Raw genomic sequence first — 16,247 nt, 5'->3', positions numbered from 1 at the left:
CTCTTACAATTAAGGAAGGAAGGAAGGGAGGGAGTGAGGAAGGGATGAAGGAAGGAAGAACAAAGATCTAGAATTTTGCAAAAGGTATTTGGGCTTGCTTGCTATGCATCTTATATGGTTATCATTTAATTTGCTCTTGTAGGTTATTTGCAGGAATGTGACTAGAATGTTATTTTCTAGGTGCCAGTTAATTTCTTTGTATTGCTTTATACAGTTTCTGATCATTGGATCATTGTTATAATCTAATATATTAATGTTTTATTTATTTATTTATTTATTTATTTTTGAGAGAGAGAGAGAGAGACAGTGTGAGCAGAGGAGGGTCAGAGACAGAGGGAGACACAGAATCAGAAGCAGGCTCCAGGCTCTGAGCTGTCAGCACAGAGCCCGACGCAGGGCTCGAACCCACGAACTGTGAGGCCATGCATGACCTGAGCCGACATTGGACACTTAACCGACTGAGCCACCCAGGTGCCCCTGTTATAATTTAAATGTAAAAATTTGCTTTCCAAAAATTTATGAGAACTATGAAACTATGAAACCATGATGAACATATCTTTCTTTTATCATCATAAGCTCCAAAATGGCCCAGTTACATCTACATCATGAATATATCATTCTTGTTGATATTTTATAATCCCTCATAGTTTCATGTGATTCAATATATCAGAAAGTATTATATAAGCAAATTGATACTATCAAAAACCACTGGATCACCAAAACACTCCAAACTATCTAATATTTTCTCTGTGACAGTCCAGGAAAAAACAGATGTTTGATAAGTGTCATTAATATTGAATTTAAACTAATGCAAATTGAAAGATTTGATCAGATATATTCTAACCCACTAAGACCAGTATTTTACACCCTTTTGCTATGTTTCCAGTTGTGTGGTAAAAGTCATTAGGGTTCAGAATAATGACACTGAGAACTTGGAAGACCTGAGTTTGATAAGTGATTTCAGTACAGAGAAGCCACTAATCTGTTCCAATGACTTTTAGGAAATATTTTCTTTTTCTTTTTTTTTTTTTTTTTTAATGTTTTATTTATTTCTAGGAGAGAGAGACAGAGACAGCATGAGCAGGGGAGGGTCAGAGAGAGAGGGAGTCACAGATTGAAACAGGCTCCAGGCTCTGAGCCGGCAGTCAGCACAGAGCCCGACGCGGGGCTCGAACCCACGAACCGCGAGATCATGACCCAAGCAAAAGTCGGACACTTAACCGACTAAGCCACCCAGGCGCCCCGGAAATATTTTCTTAAAATATAGGAAAATTTCCTAAAACAAAGCTTGAATTTGTTTTTGTTTGTTGGCTTGTTTTGTGTGTGTATGTGATTTTTGCTTCAGGTTTATTTGTTTGCTTAGATGATTGGTTGGTTATTTTTTGTAGTCACCTCTTACCTGCTCAGAGAATTTATCTTCCTGGCTACTTGGATTTCCTAGGCATTTGTGTATGTGTATGGTTTTTTAAAAATAATTTTGAAAAAGCATAGTTCATCATTATTACATATGGTAATTACATACATATGAGCTTTAGGGTGTGCTGATATATATACATATACATATAATCTGTTTAGAGGCATGAAAGTTCAGGAAAACTGATTCAACTACAGAGCTGTCTTTATAAATTAAATTATCACAGTAAATTATTTAACCTTTCACATTTTCTATTTATCCTTCAGGGAAAGATATTTCAAAAATATCACTTCATATGCTAATCTTCACATGCAAAGAATTTTAGTGTTGGCTTTTCTTCTTAAATTTGAGGTTGAAAGGCTAGCTCTCACCAGTGTCTCATTTTCTTTCCTACCTAATGAGCACTTCTGACATTAGATTTTGTTGTTCTGGATAAAAGTCAACCAGGTGAGTGGTAGCAACTTGTTCATGATTTTTACTGTCAAAGAATGAGGCTTTTCACGGTTGATTAGCTGAGAATAAACTATGTTTCATTCAATAGATAAGAAAAGAGGTCTAAAACAAATTTTAAAAATCATATATGTTCAAGAATATTCAAATTTAGTTGGAATGATACCAAACTCTAACTTGAAAGAACATCTTTGAATACCCCTTACAAAGCAGTATGTATATTATTTTTTCTTAGGGTATAATATATTTATTTTACTAAAAATATGCAAAAAATATAACTTAAATAAAGTATGAAGGTGAACTAAATTGACACTTCCCCTCCACTTTCCAATACATTTTTGACCAGCAGTTTTAGTTTACAGGTGAATGGCTGCCCTGAGTAATGGATGAAGGGTCATGGAATAGCCACTCCAGGAAATAGCCATTACCTATGTCTCAGATGAGCACTTTTAGGCAGGGAAAAGCAGAACAGCAAACCCAGTGATAGGCCTCCCATAGTGGCCACCAGTGCTCCTTACTTGCAGTGGCCAGATTTCAAGGTTAGGATAGAGGCACAGCCAGCAGGCAGCTCACTTCCAACAATTCTTGCCTGCAGCAATTAGACAACAATAGAGCAATTAGAAAGCCCTTGTTTATTGGATTTTCCAGCAGGTTGCACTTTTATGTTTCAGGTCACTGTCTTCGGGGAGTTTTGTTTACTTGGGGCAAGAATGGGAAGTTGTTTCAGATCAGGAGAATGGCTTTCGGTAGAAAAGTTTGCAGAATACATTCAAGCAAGGGTTAGAGTATCTGGCTAGGGTAATCTTTAGAGTTATAAGACATCCTAAGGTTTTGTGACTTGGTAAGTTTGGGTACCATTAGCCAGTTTCCCAACTGAAGCATCAAAGCCCATTAAACTAAAAACCTAAACCTTGGGCTATAATCTGTAATTAGTACTTGATGCTCCAGAATCATGTCACATCTCTTCCTCCAAAAGTTGCTCAAACATACATTCACAATGTTGGTGAGTAACACCAATGAGTGCTGTCATTTTTGTCATCTGTCTCCCTCTATATGTATATCCAATGCTACCAATTCTACTCCATCAATTGAATTCAAATTTCTTCAGTTCTCTTCATCTCATGGTCATTACTTTAGAACAAGCCAACATTTTTTTTTTAATGGAACACTACAAATGTCTAAATGGTCTGTCAGTCACTAATCTTATTCTTCCTTCACTCTCTTCTCCAGAGTGAACTGTTTTAGAAATACACTATGTATCATGGGATTCAGCAGTTTATAAGCTATCTAATCACCTTCATGAATTATGAATATAGTCGTGTGGCATACATGCAGGCTCCAGCCCTTGCTTAACTCATCAGCATCAAGTCCTCTTTTGTGGTATCATCCAGCTCTCCAGTCACGTGGCCATTATTTCCACTTCTAGTTTCTAAAGGGACAATGATCTCACATTCCTTCTGCCTTCCCATATGCCTCTCTTTGACCTGGAACATTGCCTCGCATTTTAGCACCTTACCCTTTCATTATACTCATGTGCTGCGTCCTCAGGCTGATGCCTTCCCACTTTTCAGTTTTTAGTTTAGAAGGTCTTCCTTCCAAGTGTTGTTTCTTGATTCTCTCAACCTGGGAATGGTGACATTTTCCTGCAAAGGGCCAATAGTAAATATTTGAGTTTTGCAGACCACATAAGCTCTCTGTCATATATTCTTTGTTGTTGTTTTGTTTATAATCCTTTAAAATGGTGAAAGTATTATTAGCTCTCAGGCCATCGCAACATAGGCCAAGGCAGCATTTGTACTATCAGACTATAATTTGCCACCCCAACTCTAGACACTTCTTCACATGTGTTCTTAAGGGCACCCTCCTCTTTCCTTAAAACAAAACTTACCAACATTGTAATTATTGAACACTGTTTAAAAATTCAATTAATTAATTAATTAATTTTGAGAGAGAAAGAGAGAGGGTGAGCTAGTGAGCACAGGAGTCGGGTATGGGTAGAGAGAGAAGGAGATTGAATTCCAGGCAGGCTTTATGCTGTCAGTGCAGAGCCTGACCCAGAGTTCGAACTCACGAACCATGAGATTGTGACATGAGCTGAGAGCAACCCAAGTGCCCCAAATTATCAATTTTAAGTGATTTTAAGTTTATAGAAGTTTATAGGTGAGTTTAGTACTCCTACACACCTCACCTAGCTTACCCTTACATTAATGTATAACCATAGTACATTTATTAAAAGTAGGACATTTAAATTACAACAACATTGGTAAATAAGTTAAAAACTTAATTTGGATTTCACCACCAAGTAGTTTGTCCACTAATGTCTTGTGTGTGTATATGTGTGTGGTTCTGGGATCTATGGATTAAGAATAGATCTCTCACTGCATTTAGTTATTGTATCTTTTGTGTTTTCTGATTTGTTACATTTTATCTACCTTTATTTTTCATAATTTTGATAGATTTCAAGAACACTAGTCATATTTTGAGGTCTCTCAATTAGACCTTTTTTTTCCCTGATGTTTCTTCTGATTAGCCTGTGCTTATGGATTTTGAGGAAGAATATCACAGAGGTGAAGTTAACTTCCCCCTTATCTCATATCAGAAGGCACACAATATTAATATGGCTTATTCCTGATGATGTTAGCCTGATCACTTGGCTAAGGCAGTGACTGTCAGCTTTATCCTTTATAAAGCACCTATTTTTCCTTTTGCATCCTTTATCCTTCAGAAGCAAGTCACTAAGTTTCAATCACCAGCCCACTCTTAAGAGAATGGGAATTACACATTTCGTTATTTGACTCCACTACTGAATTTAAAGACCAGAAACTGTTAGGCAGGAAACTAGGCATGAGTGACAGGAGGATTGATCTTACATGTCTTGATGGATCGGCCCAGGGACCACCTCATTCTACCCATCTAGCAGTGGGTTGGAGGTTACAACATCCTGGCAGAGGAATAGTTAAGTTTGTCCTGCTTGTTGCACTTGTAGAGAAGGCAGCTGCTTGTCCTTATTTGACCTATGTCCTTAGAATAGAAATAATGTTGCAGTTTCCCACCCCAGGCAGGCATTTCCAGGGTATCTTGGGAAAGGACATGAGTAGATGGCTAATTATTATACAATCCAGGCCTGTCACTCTAATGATGAGACCCTAGAACTGGCCCAAAGGAAAAAAAAATTGATATAAGCCCACACCCTGGAGTTTTTGGGGCCATCCTCTCTCTCGACTGACCCTCTCCTACCTTGGAATGTAATTTAATAAAATTTGCTCCGCTAATAATTTTATTTCACTGTCCTGTAATTCTTTACTGTGACAGGGAAAAGAACTGAGGCTTTTTACCTTTTCTGTCTCTCAGTAACAAAACCTTTTTTTGTTTTTGTTTTTGTTTTGTCTATTTCTATCTATATACCCAGCATGTTATCAGGCATAGTGTTGATTAATTTATATGGAGTAAATAACTTGTTATGACCATCTGCCTTTTTCTTTCTACATTTTTCCATAGCTTATATAGCAGTAGGATAGAAAGTGAAAAAAAAAAAAAAAAAAAAGCAAGGAAAAATAACCAGCAAACAAATAAAGAGACAAACAAAAGCCTTAGCCTGAAGTCAGAAGTCATGAATTTTTAAAATCCTTTCCATTTATGAATTGTATATTTGGGTAAGAAGTACCCACTTTGAATTTTTGAAATTTCATTGTTGCAAAAGGCAGGTAAGTAACAACACTACAGTATTATATAGTTTTTATAGTATCAGTGCTGGAAATCTAACTGCATTGGTTCAAACTGACCATCTGTGTAAGTTTGATCAGGTTACTTACCCTTCCCTGACTCATTTTCCTCATCTCTGAAATAAGGATGATAATAAAAGTTCATAAATGCTATCATCTACTTCATAAATTATTTTATGAGATTATTTTTTTTTAAATATTTTTATTTCTAGGAGAGAGACAGCGTGAGCAGGGGAGGGTCAGAGAGAGAGGGAGATACAGATTCTGAAATAGGCTCCAGGCTCTGAGCTGGCAGTCAGCACAGAGCCCGACGCGGGGCTCAAACCCACGAACCGCGAGATCATGACCTGAGCGAAAGTCAGACGCTTAACCGACTAAGCCACCCAGGCGCCCCATGAGATTATTTTTAATATTAAACATTCTAACAATATATAAAGCCCTTAGAATTGCCCCCATATCTATAAATGTTAGATAACTTTGTTATTTAGAAGTATTCGTATTATATTCAAAGCATGGAATTAGGCAATTTATATAAATACAACCTTTAAATTATATGGTTTAATAGAAATATCCTATTAGTAAGACAGAAAAACACAATTTGTTTTTTTTAAAGGAAAATTCAAAATTCAAAATAATGGTTTCCTTTGTAAATATCAGAGTCTAAGTTACAGTCGTGGAATTCAGTTCACGGTGAGGGATACAAGCATTAAGAAAAATTTTAATTTGCCTTTAACTTTATCTAAATTTTATAGTTAAAAGGACTTTTCTATTTATTATGTATTAAGTAATTAAAGACATATATATTGGCTTCTCATAATATATTGAGAGATTTGGAAGATTGGCTATCTAGTGGGTATTTAGTGGGTAACCTGTAAGGAAATACAGTGGCTAAATAGACATTCCCAAGAACATCCTGATATAAAAGTACTGGAAGAATTTTCCTCCCTTGTTGGTCACTTCATTCCAGCCCTATTATATTCTAATCTATATATTCAGATAATTTCTTACCCGTCTCAGCCATCTCAACACTAATCTGTTGCAGATCCATTCCTGGTCATATTCCAAAACCCGATTTCCAACAGCATCCTAGACATCAAACCTAGATATTACAAAAGCATACAAACATATTAAAATTGAACATATACAAATCCTACCTCTCATCCATATTGGCCATTATTATTTTTCACGCTATTTTCTATCTCATAACTAATATTATAAAAAGATAAACAGAGCTTCTATTATTCTTCTTGGGATGTGACTCATTTTCGGGGTACTGATATTTGAACCACAGGAAGAGGGAAATTTTGTCCCACATGTTTTGTGAATTTCATATGTGACTTTGGAAATGGAAGCTGGGAGCAGAACTGAATTCACTACTCCCGACCAAACAGTGAGTGATTAGAAATACATAGAGGAAATATGGAAAACAGAAGAGCTTCTGGCAAGACTATACTTTCTTTTTTTTTTTAAGACTGGACATTCTATGGAGGTAAGAATCATGGGCAAAAATGAAATATGCTTCACCCAAAAAATACTTTTAAAGAATTCCTAAAAAATTATCACTGTCTCACCTTGGTCTTCAGTAAACCCCATATTGCCCAGCAATGATTCTGCAGATGTGTACCTTTCAGAGATAATTTTAAGAAATGCTGAATTATGTTCAAACAGGTTCTAGGAGAAAGTGAGATAGCTCAGAAAGAACCAAATAATAGGGAATAAAGGGAGATATGATGACTTCTCAGTTGTATAATATTAAAACTCATCCAAACAGGCCAAAAGCCCGAGAATCAATTCTTTTGTTTTTGCCACTTCATCTTCCCTATCCAGCAAGGTCATTGATACATCGTCATAAATGTTCAAATCTATTCCACAGCCATAGTCATGATACAGATTCTCACCATCTCTTCTCCTGGGCTACTGTGACATTTTATGCTAACATGTTTGATAGTGGGCATAAAGTAAGTTACCGCCATCAAGCATGGCAAGTAGGGATACAAGGAGAGTCATGCCATACCAAGCAGGGTCAATTTCCATCCTTAATCCCAAGTAGAAACAGATTTCTGCCAGACTGGTTTATACTTCTCCTCTTCCCCACCATTTTGTTGCGGTAAAAAACACTTGAGGACCAGAAAGAAGCCAGACACACAATACTGAAGTTGTATTTAGAGGAGAAATATTGCAGACATGTCATTAGGCAAAACAGGTCAAGAGTGTCTTGTTGATTACATACAGAATTAAACCATTTTTAGAAATTAAACACTAAAAGCATTATCTCTAGGCATACTAATGATAGCAAATATAAATTATTATGTGTCTATTTTTTTGTCAGTTATCTTAGTTTAGGAGCTTAACATCTACTATTTCCTATAATCTTTACAAAACTTACAAAATTGCTATTATTATTCCTGTTTCATGGGTGAAAAAGAAGGGCAAAAGAGGTTAAGACAATTTGACTAAGGTCTCACAGCTGGCATTTTCTAGAGCCACACTTGAACGTAGGCCTAATAGGCTGTAAGGTTTATGCTACACCCCTTCTCACAGAACGAAACAGAGGCAAAAACCTAATCCATAGCTCTTACATAATTTTGTCTTGACAAAACATATGTTGAATGAATTCCTATCTCTTTGAAATATCCCCCAGCCTAAGAGTCTTCTACAGCGTTACTTGAATTATCTTTAAATAACAAATGACATTACATCACTTTCTTATTTAACCCTCCACCATTAACTGTGGCATATCCATACTTCCTAGTTTGAGAAAAAGGTACAGAGATTTACCATATACCCTTGATCCTACACATGAATAGTATACCTTATATCAACATTACTCACAAGAGTGGTACATTTTGTTACCAAGGATGAGCCTACATTGACACATCATAGTCACCCAAAGTCCATAGTTAACATGAAGATTCACTCTTGGAACTGTACATTCTATGGTTTGGACAAATGTATAATGATATGTATCCATTATTATAGTACCATACAAACTATTTTCACTTTGCTAATATCTGCTGTGCTTTGTCTCTTCTAAATCCCCCTCCCCACCTCCCAGGCAACCACTGATCTTTTTTTTTGTCTGCATAGTTTGGTCTTTTCCAGAATATTATATAGTTGGACTCATACAGTGTATAGTCTTTTCAGATTGGCTTTTTCCACTTAGTAATAGGCATTTGAGTTTCCTGCATGTTTTTTTATGGCTTGATAGCTTACTTTTTTGTAGCACTGAATCATATTCCATTGTCTAGATGTACTACACTTTATTCACCCCTACTAAAGGGCATGTTGGTTCCTTCCAAGTTTTGTCAACTATGAATAAATTAGCTGTTATAAAAAATCCTATGCAAGGTTGTGTGCATATTAGTTTACAACTCCTCTGTGTAAATACCAATGAGCATGACTCCTGAATCATATGTAAGAATATGTTTAGTTCTATAAGAAACCATCAACCTGTCTTCTAAAGTGGTTGTACCATTTTGCATTCCTGCCAGCAATAAATGCATTCTTACTACATTCTCACCAGCCTTTGGTGTTGTCAGGGTTCCAGAATTTGGCCATTCTAAGAGGTGTGAATCTCACTGTTGGTTTAATTTGCTTTTCTCCAGTGACATACATGGAACCTCTTTTCATATGCTTATTTGTCATCTGTATATTTTCCTTGGTGAGATCTGTTAAGGTCTTCAGCCCATGTTTTAAACTGAAATTTTTTTCTTATTGTTAAGCTTTAACAGTTCTTTGTATCCTTTGAATAATAGTCCTTTATCATATATGTCTCTAGCAAATATATTCTCCCAGAGTGTGGCTTGTCTTCTCATTCTCTTGACATTGTTTTTCACAGAGTAAAAGTTTTTAATTTTAATGAAGTCCACCTTATCAATATTTATTTCGTGGATTGTGGCTTTGATGCTGTATCTAAAATGGCATCACCACACCCAAGGTTATCAAGGTTGTTTCCAATGCTATCTTCTAGGAACTTTACAGTTTTGCATGTAATATTTAGAAATGTGATCCATTTTGAGTTAATTTTTGTGAAGTGATTAAAGGTTTGTCTTTAGGTTAATTTTTTTTTTTGTAGGTAAGTATTCAACTTTTCCAGCACCATTTGTTGAAGAGACTACCTTTGCTCTATTGTATTGCCTTTGCTCCTTTCCCAGGGGATCAGTTGACAACAGGAATAGTAAGAGGCATTTAGGAGGTAGTATTAATAAGAGTTGTTAATAACTTGTGGAAGTGGGTGTTTGATGGCCAGAGTGTAGAGCTCATTTTCACACATTCTATATATAATATTCAGGTTTTCTTGAATCAGCATTCAATGGAAGCAATTGTGGTTATCTCCTGAAGCAATATATGGATGTTTCTTTGAAATTCTGGGCATCTTCTTCTTTATAATCATTTATTTTTGATGGTGAGATGTCAGACAAAAATCTCCATGGTGCTTTATTTTTCAGGTGAGTTCTGAAAAGATATAAGTCTTAGTTTGTTTTCTGCACATTTTCTCACTGAATTCATGACCCGAGTAAGTGATATTTTGAAAAAGAGTTTAATATGGCTTTGCAGTTTCAGCTTTCCACAGCTATGGAAATATGGGGTTCACTTTAATGCTTCCTTTATATCCATTTCTAAGGTCACAAGCAATCTAGAGAATGTCTCCATTGTCACTTCAGAAATTGCTCAATCTCTAGGTTCTGTCTTCCTTTGTAAATATTTCCCATAGCTGGCTCTTAGCCTTTAATCTATTAGCCTTACCCAAGTTCTTCCTCTCAGTTTAGTTTCTGTGTTTTGATAATTCCTTGCTTATGATTTAGAATCTCAGTGAACTTATACTTTGGATAACAGTTCTCAGAATTTTTTATATAAATAAAAGATGGGAAGATCTTATGATGAAGTTATCGTTCTGAGATATGTCAATTGAATTTTGACCTCAATAAGACTGGCTTGATTTTACCTAAATTTATAGATTAGGACTACAAAGGGAAGATTAACAATGAGCCTTCAATAGCATATTTGTGAACAGTAGAGGGGCCCAATCTTGCTGCAGTTCAAGATTAGCTTTGAGATGTAGTGGCAAAGTAAAATCAGCAAACAGTCTGATGAGTCATACCTGAAAAATAGAGTGACAAGAATCATGGGAACTTTGTCTTGCAGATATTTCCTTTCTCTCTCTCTCTCTCTCTCCTTTGCTTTGAAAAGATGTCATAGAGTTTAGATTTTTGCAGGGTAGGCAGGCAGATCCAGGTTTGAGTGTGTACACATGAAAAGCCTAAATGCAGATCCATATGGAGGCACTTACTACTAGCACACATCCAAGAAAAGTATTGCAAATGGCCTTCAAGACCTATGTGATTAACCTAGGGATTTTTAGTATGTAAAGCCACATAGAGTGTGATATATTTCAAAATAAATGTAAAAGTAATTCCTGAAGATAAAAAAAAAGAAAAAAAGGCAGAGGGGTGCCTAGGTGGCTCAGTTGGTTAAGCATCTGACTTCGGCTCAGGTCATGATCTTACAGTTCATGGGTTCAGGCCCCGTGTCAGGCTCTGTGCTGACACCTCAGAGCCTGGAGCCTGCTTCAGATTCTGTGTCTCCCTCTCTCTCTCTGGCTCTTCCCTAATCACACTGTCTCTCTCTGTCTCTCAAAAATAAATGAATGCTAAAAAAATAATTTAAAAAAGCACAAAGATTCTACTTTTTGTTGAATAAACTAAAATAAAGATATTATCCCTTTATATTATCACCTGACCTGTGAAACGTTCTGAAATACTGCAGACTACATGGACCATGAAAACGGTTTGCATCAGTGATAACTAATGTGGATTTGCTCAGCCAGCACATCAGGGCAAGCTCAAGCTGTCTCACAAACAGACAGTAACAGCATCAGAGGCTCTTTGTACCATTTCATCTACATATTGACTTCTTCCTAAGAGACCCAGAATCATTTGCACCCTGAAAATTAACTGGCCTTCTACACACTATGGGTGGTGAGTCTGGACTAGGTACACTAACCACCCTCATCTTTTCAGTCTTTTCAGTGAAAAGAATCTCTGAGAAAACAGTTAACCAAGAAAATAGGAAGAAGACCAGTAATGATCTATATCATGGTGAAAAAAAAAGGAACTCACTGTTCAATTTCTTCAGAGAATAACCATGACAAGACAGACTCAAATACCAGACCATATTGTAATGTTTCAGAAATTTTATCCTTTTAAAGTATCAGTGAACTAATTTAGAAGTAGAGCTAGGGAAGGTATAATTTTAGCTTTTAAGGAAAACTGCAGTAAAAAAAAGCCTATAATAATTTGAACCAGTTGAATATTTACAGAAAATAGACAAAAAGACTGTTAGGAAAAAAAATAATTTAAAATGGAATAATAGTAAAGACCAAAGTCTCAGAACTTAATTCACTAAACCTGGAATATAGTAGAGGAACCATGATACTTTAAAAGAGAAATTCATGCAGCTCTCTCATCACACAAAAATTTCCTTCTTAACTAATGAGTAAAAAAAGAAAGTAAAACTAACATCACAGAATTTTTAGAAAACAAATTATTTCAAGCTCTACAAATCCTACCCTGGGAGAAATGTCTGAAGCTATAATGAAAGCAACATTCACAGCCTTGAATACCCATGTTATTAGGCAAAAATTAATGTAAGTAAGCAGTTAAGCTGGGGATAAACTAACGTCCTGGTGAATGACAATACCTTTTGAAAGTTTGCCTTCAATGAATCCAGGTTTGCAATCAACAACACTCAGAAAACTGTACTTGTCTTTGCACCGGTTGTTGGGGTCTGATAAGCAGGCAAGCACCAAGCCAGAGTGTCCTGAAGAGTTGCATACTGGGGAAGGAGAAGAATAAAAAGTTATTTGTGAAGAGGTGCAAGTCAAGTATTTCGTATCTGTTTTTTAGAAATCAGAAATCCTGAATTAACTGTATCATACAAGAACATGGACTAAGTGAAATTACTTAAGAGAAATATAAAAGGCTTACTGGTAAGAGCATAGAGGAAGGGATAAACACCTTACTGAAAATCATCTTTTCTCTACTGCACTACAAAGAAACCATCATCCTTGATCAAATGACTATATTTGTGTTTGGTTCTAGAGTCTCTATTCTGCTCCATTGCTCTATTTGCATATTTTTGCACCAACATACTGTCTATTTTCATGAAGTTTAAAAATAACCCCTGATATTCAGTAGATGCCTCCATCTTTATTATCCATCAATGTTTGTCTTGCCTATTTTCCCATATGCTTCCATATACATTCTTTTTTTTCTTTTTTAATAAAATTTTAAAATGTTTTTTTTATTTATTTTTGAGAGAGAGAGACAGAGAGAGAGAGAGACATGGAGAGAGAGAGAGTGCACATGAGTGGGGAAGGGGCAGAGAGAGAGGGAGACATAGAGTCTGAAGCAGGCTCCAGGCTCTGAGCTGTCAGCACAGAGCCTGATGAGGGCCTTGAACTCACAAACTGTGAGATCATGACCTGAGCCAAAGTTAGCTGACTGAGCCACCAAGGTGCCCCATTTAAATTTTCAAATAAAGTTATCAATTCACCCCCCACAATAAACCTCTCAAGATCCTAGGTGATTTTTATTGTTATTGCATTGAATTTATTGATTTAAGAATTATATCTTTATAACTATGACTGTTTCAGTGTCAGTAACAACAGAACCTTTTAGGGATTTAGATTTTCTTTAATTTCTCTCAGTGCAAACTAATGTTCTGTGTAAAGAGGTTGCACATCTTTTATATAATTTATTTCTCTGCATGGGATATGTTTTAATGCTGTTATAAGTTATATCATTATAAGTTTCACATTCTATTTTTGTCACTAATGTGCAGAAATATGTGGTTTTTGTATACAGGCCTTGGATCCAGAAACCTTGAAATACCAAATTATAATAATTTTCATTCGATTGTTTTGGAGTTTCCATGTGCACAATCATGTCACTTGTTTAAAAAGTCATGTTTTTCTCTCTTTTCCATTGTGTATGCATTTTTTTTTCTCTTGCTGGAAACTTATAGCACTGGCTAGAATTCCTGTGTGTCTCATTCCTACTCACAAGTAGAAATGTTTTAATATTAACCACTAAATATTATCTTTGTAGATTTTTAGATATACTCTTAGTCAGATTAAGGAGGTTTTCTTTTAATCTAGTTTTCAAAGAATTTTCAGATGAATAGGTTTGGAATTCAGGCCTGTCTCCTGGAGGGGGCAGTATTTACTTATATTATTTATAATTCTTCTCTTAGGAGGATGTGCCCTTTCTCCCCATTTATTTGTTTGTCCAATCATTTATTTATATAATTATGGACTCATGTATATTTGTTTTAGACACTGTTTTTTAATCCAATACCACACAATGTATTTTATTGCTAAAATCATTCCAGCTTTGACTATTAGTAGCTCTTCCAATTTTGCTTTTATGTTCTTTTGACATGCCCCTCCTTGGTTTTTTGAGTACTTATTTGCTTTCTGATACTAAAAGATACTCTGGGCTCATTTGGTGCTTTACCTAAATCAGCCCTAGAACAGCCAATTCTACAAGCCCTTGTCCTTTTCATTGAATAGTGGCATTTAGAAACCAAAAACTAGGTGCTGGTGTGCTCTTAGCTATTGGATCGTTATTGTTTCTAGAATTCCTTAGCAAATTATTTAGGATATATATTCATGTATACAACTAACATATGTTTATACACACACCTATCATTTCTGTATCTATCCATATTTACCTATATTAAACTAAATGTTAAATTCATACTGATGTCTCATACCCCAAACCAGTCCTAGTCATTTATTCTCTCTTGCTTTTTTATATTTTCCCTGCCTAATAGTGACAAGCTGGGCTCCACAAGCCACATCCATTGACTTGTTTAACCTGAACAGACAGATAATGCAGATTCAGAACTGTTACACTGTGCTATACCTTCATATCCTTCAACTTTACAGTGTTCAGTCTAAATGCCATTTGTTGGTATTACTTAAGTCAACATCTTTTTATCTCCACTCCTTGCAGTAGGGTTATGTCAAAAATTTTTCATAGTTAGATTCATTTGTTACAGTTTATAGTACATTCTGGGACGCCAGGCACCTGACATAATCTTTTAATTTCCATACATTGAATCCTGCCCTTTGTGAGGCACAGTTTTATGGGTTTTGATAAATACACAAAGCCGTGTATCTACTACTCCAGTACTGAAAAGAACAGTTCCATAACCTTAAAAATTATACTCTGCATTGTTTCATAGTCATCTATCCTTTCCTCCACAACTGGCAAACATTCCTGTTTCCATTCCTCAATTTTGCCTCTTTAGAATGTTAGATGACTGAAATCATATAATATGTGGTCTTTTGAGTCTGGTTTCTTCCATTCAACAAAATGTATTTTATCTATGAATCAATATTGAATCAGAAAAATCTCCAAATGAGCCTGAGATGCTTTGCTTTTATAAAGAAAAGATCCTTTTAAAATATCTGGAATAGTATTAAAATATATGTGTATATATATATGAGGAATATATATATTAGGAATATATATAAGGAATATATATGTTCCTTAAAAAGAACAAATATGATTAAATTTACTGAAGAAAAGTCATACTGACCAATACAAGTGGAATTATTCATGCTTACTTCTTCCCAGCAAATGGGTTCTTAAATGGGTTTTGAATTTATATACCCTATATTCCCCAATAAATTGTTCAGTTACTTGCTACAGTAATAGTAATTATCATTAGTTTCTGTCATTTTGCCTGAAATAAGCAGACCTAGTCAGTTTATATGCCAATTAAAATGAATCATAGTTGAGGAAATTAACCACAGAATGCAAACCAATCAACTTGAGCCTGCTGGACAATGCTATATAGGGAATACTGCTTTTTGTGGTTTTTTTTTTTAAGTTTATTTATTTATTTTTGAGACAGAGTATGTGGGAGGGGCAAAGAGAGGCAGGGAGAGAGAGAATCCCAAGCAGGCTCTACACTGTCAGTGCAGAGTACAGCACAGGGCTAGAACTCAGGAGCTGTGAGATCATGATTCGAGAGATCATGACCTGAGCTGAAACCAAGAATTGGACACTTAACTTGACTGGGCCACTCAGGTGCCCCAGTAATATTGCTTTTAGATTCATCTAGTTTTGAAATACATTTTGGGAATTCTTCATAGAGTCAGGTTTTCCTAATGAGCTCAGAACCAGATACTCATAGCCTCTAGGATAATTGTATTGGGAGGGAACTTAATTGAGGAAAGAAGAAGAAAAGAGTTTTGAGCAAATGTCAGAAGGGCTGGCACCGGGTGTAGTTCTCACAGCTGCTGGCAGTGCCAGCTCCCATGTGTCTCTGCAATGGACTTTGGGTTCACAGGGACCTTTATCTCTGCATAGGTTTGTGCTATGTGGTTTCTTCCTTTGAAGAATCATCTCTATAAGTCTTCACATCTTTTACTTCTTTTAAAGTAACTTAAAAATGTCTTCAAATTTTTACCTTGTTTTCCTTCCTTTTTTTTTTTAACTCTTTGCCTTAATCCTTCTGAAGACCATTTTTGTTTACCACATTTGTATTCAAGAAACAAAAACGATGAAAATAAAATAAATATGAAGACAAGCAAAAGAATGAAGTCCCCAAGAGATATCAAGGATGCAGAAAAAGACAGTGATAAATTG

The 16,247-nt window shown here is 35.7% G+C and overlaps 1 long non-coding RNA gene across 2 annotated transcripts in view; it reads right to left on the bottom strand.

Annotated features, from left to right (window-relative positions):
- Window positions 1-16,247, bottom strand: part of LOC144229496 (uncharacterized) — an 88,411-nt gene that overhangs the window by 20,523 nt on the left and 51,641 nt on the right. For both annotated transcript variants that reach the window (XR_013334502.1, XR_013334503.1), the window contains exons 3-5: window positions 12,286-12,420; window positions 6,595-6,685; window positions 3,381-3,507 (exon numbers count right to left, since the gene is read on the bottom strand). This is a non-coding gene — a long non-coding RNA (uncharacterized LOC144229496). The remainder of the gene's footprint in view (window positions 1-3,380; window positions 3,508-6,594; window positions 6,686-12,285; window positions 12,421-16,247) is intronic.

Source organism: Crocuta crocuta, unplaced genomic scaffold (assembly GCF_008692635.1).
Source record: "Crocuta crocuta isolate KB4526 unplaced genomic scaffold, BGI_CrCroc_1.0 scaffold348, whole genome shotgun sequence".
Classification (NCBI taxonomy): Eukaryota; Metazoa; Chordata; class Mammalia; order Carnivora; family Hyaenidae; genus Crocuta; species Crocuta crocuta.
The sequence above is the reverse complement of the archived record's forward strand: the minus strand, read 5'-3'. Positions and strand labels throughout refer to the sequence as shown.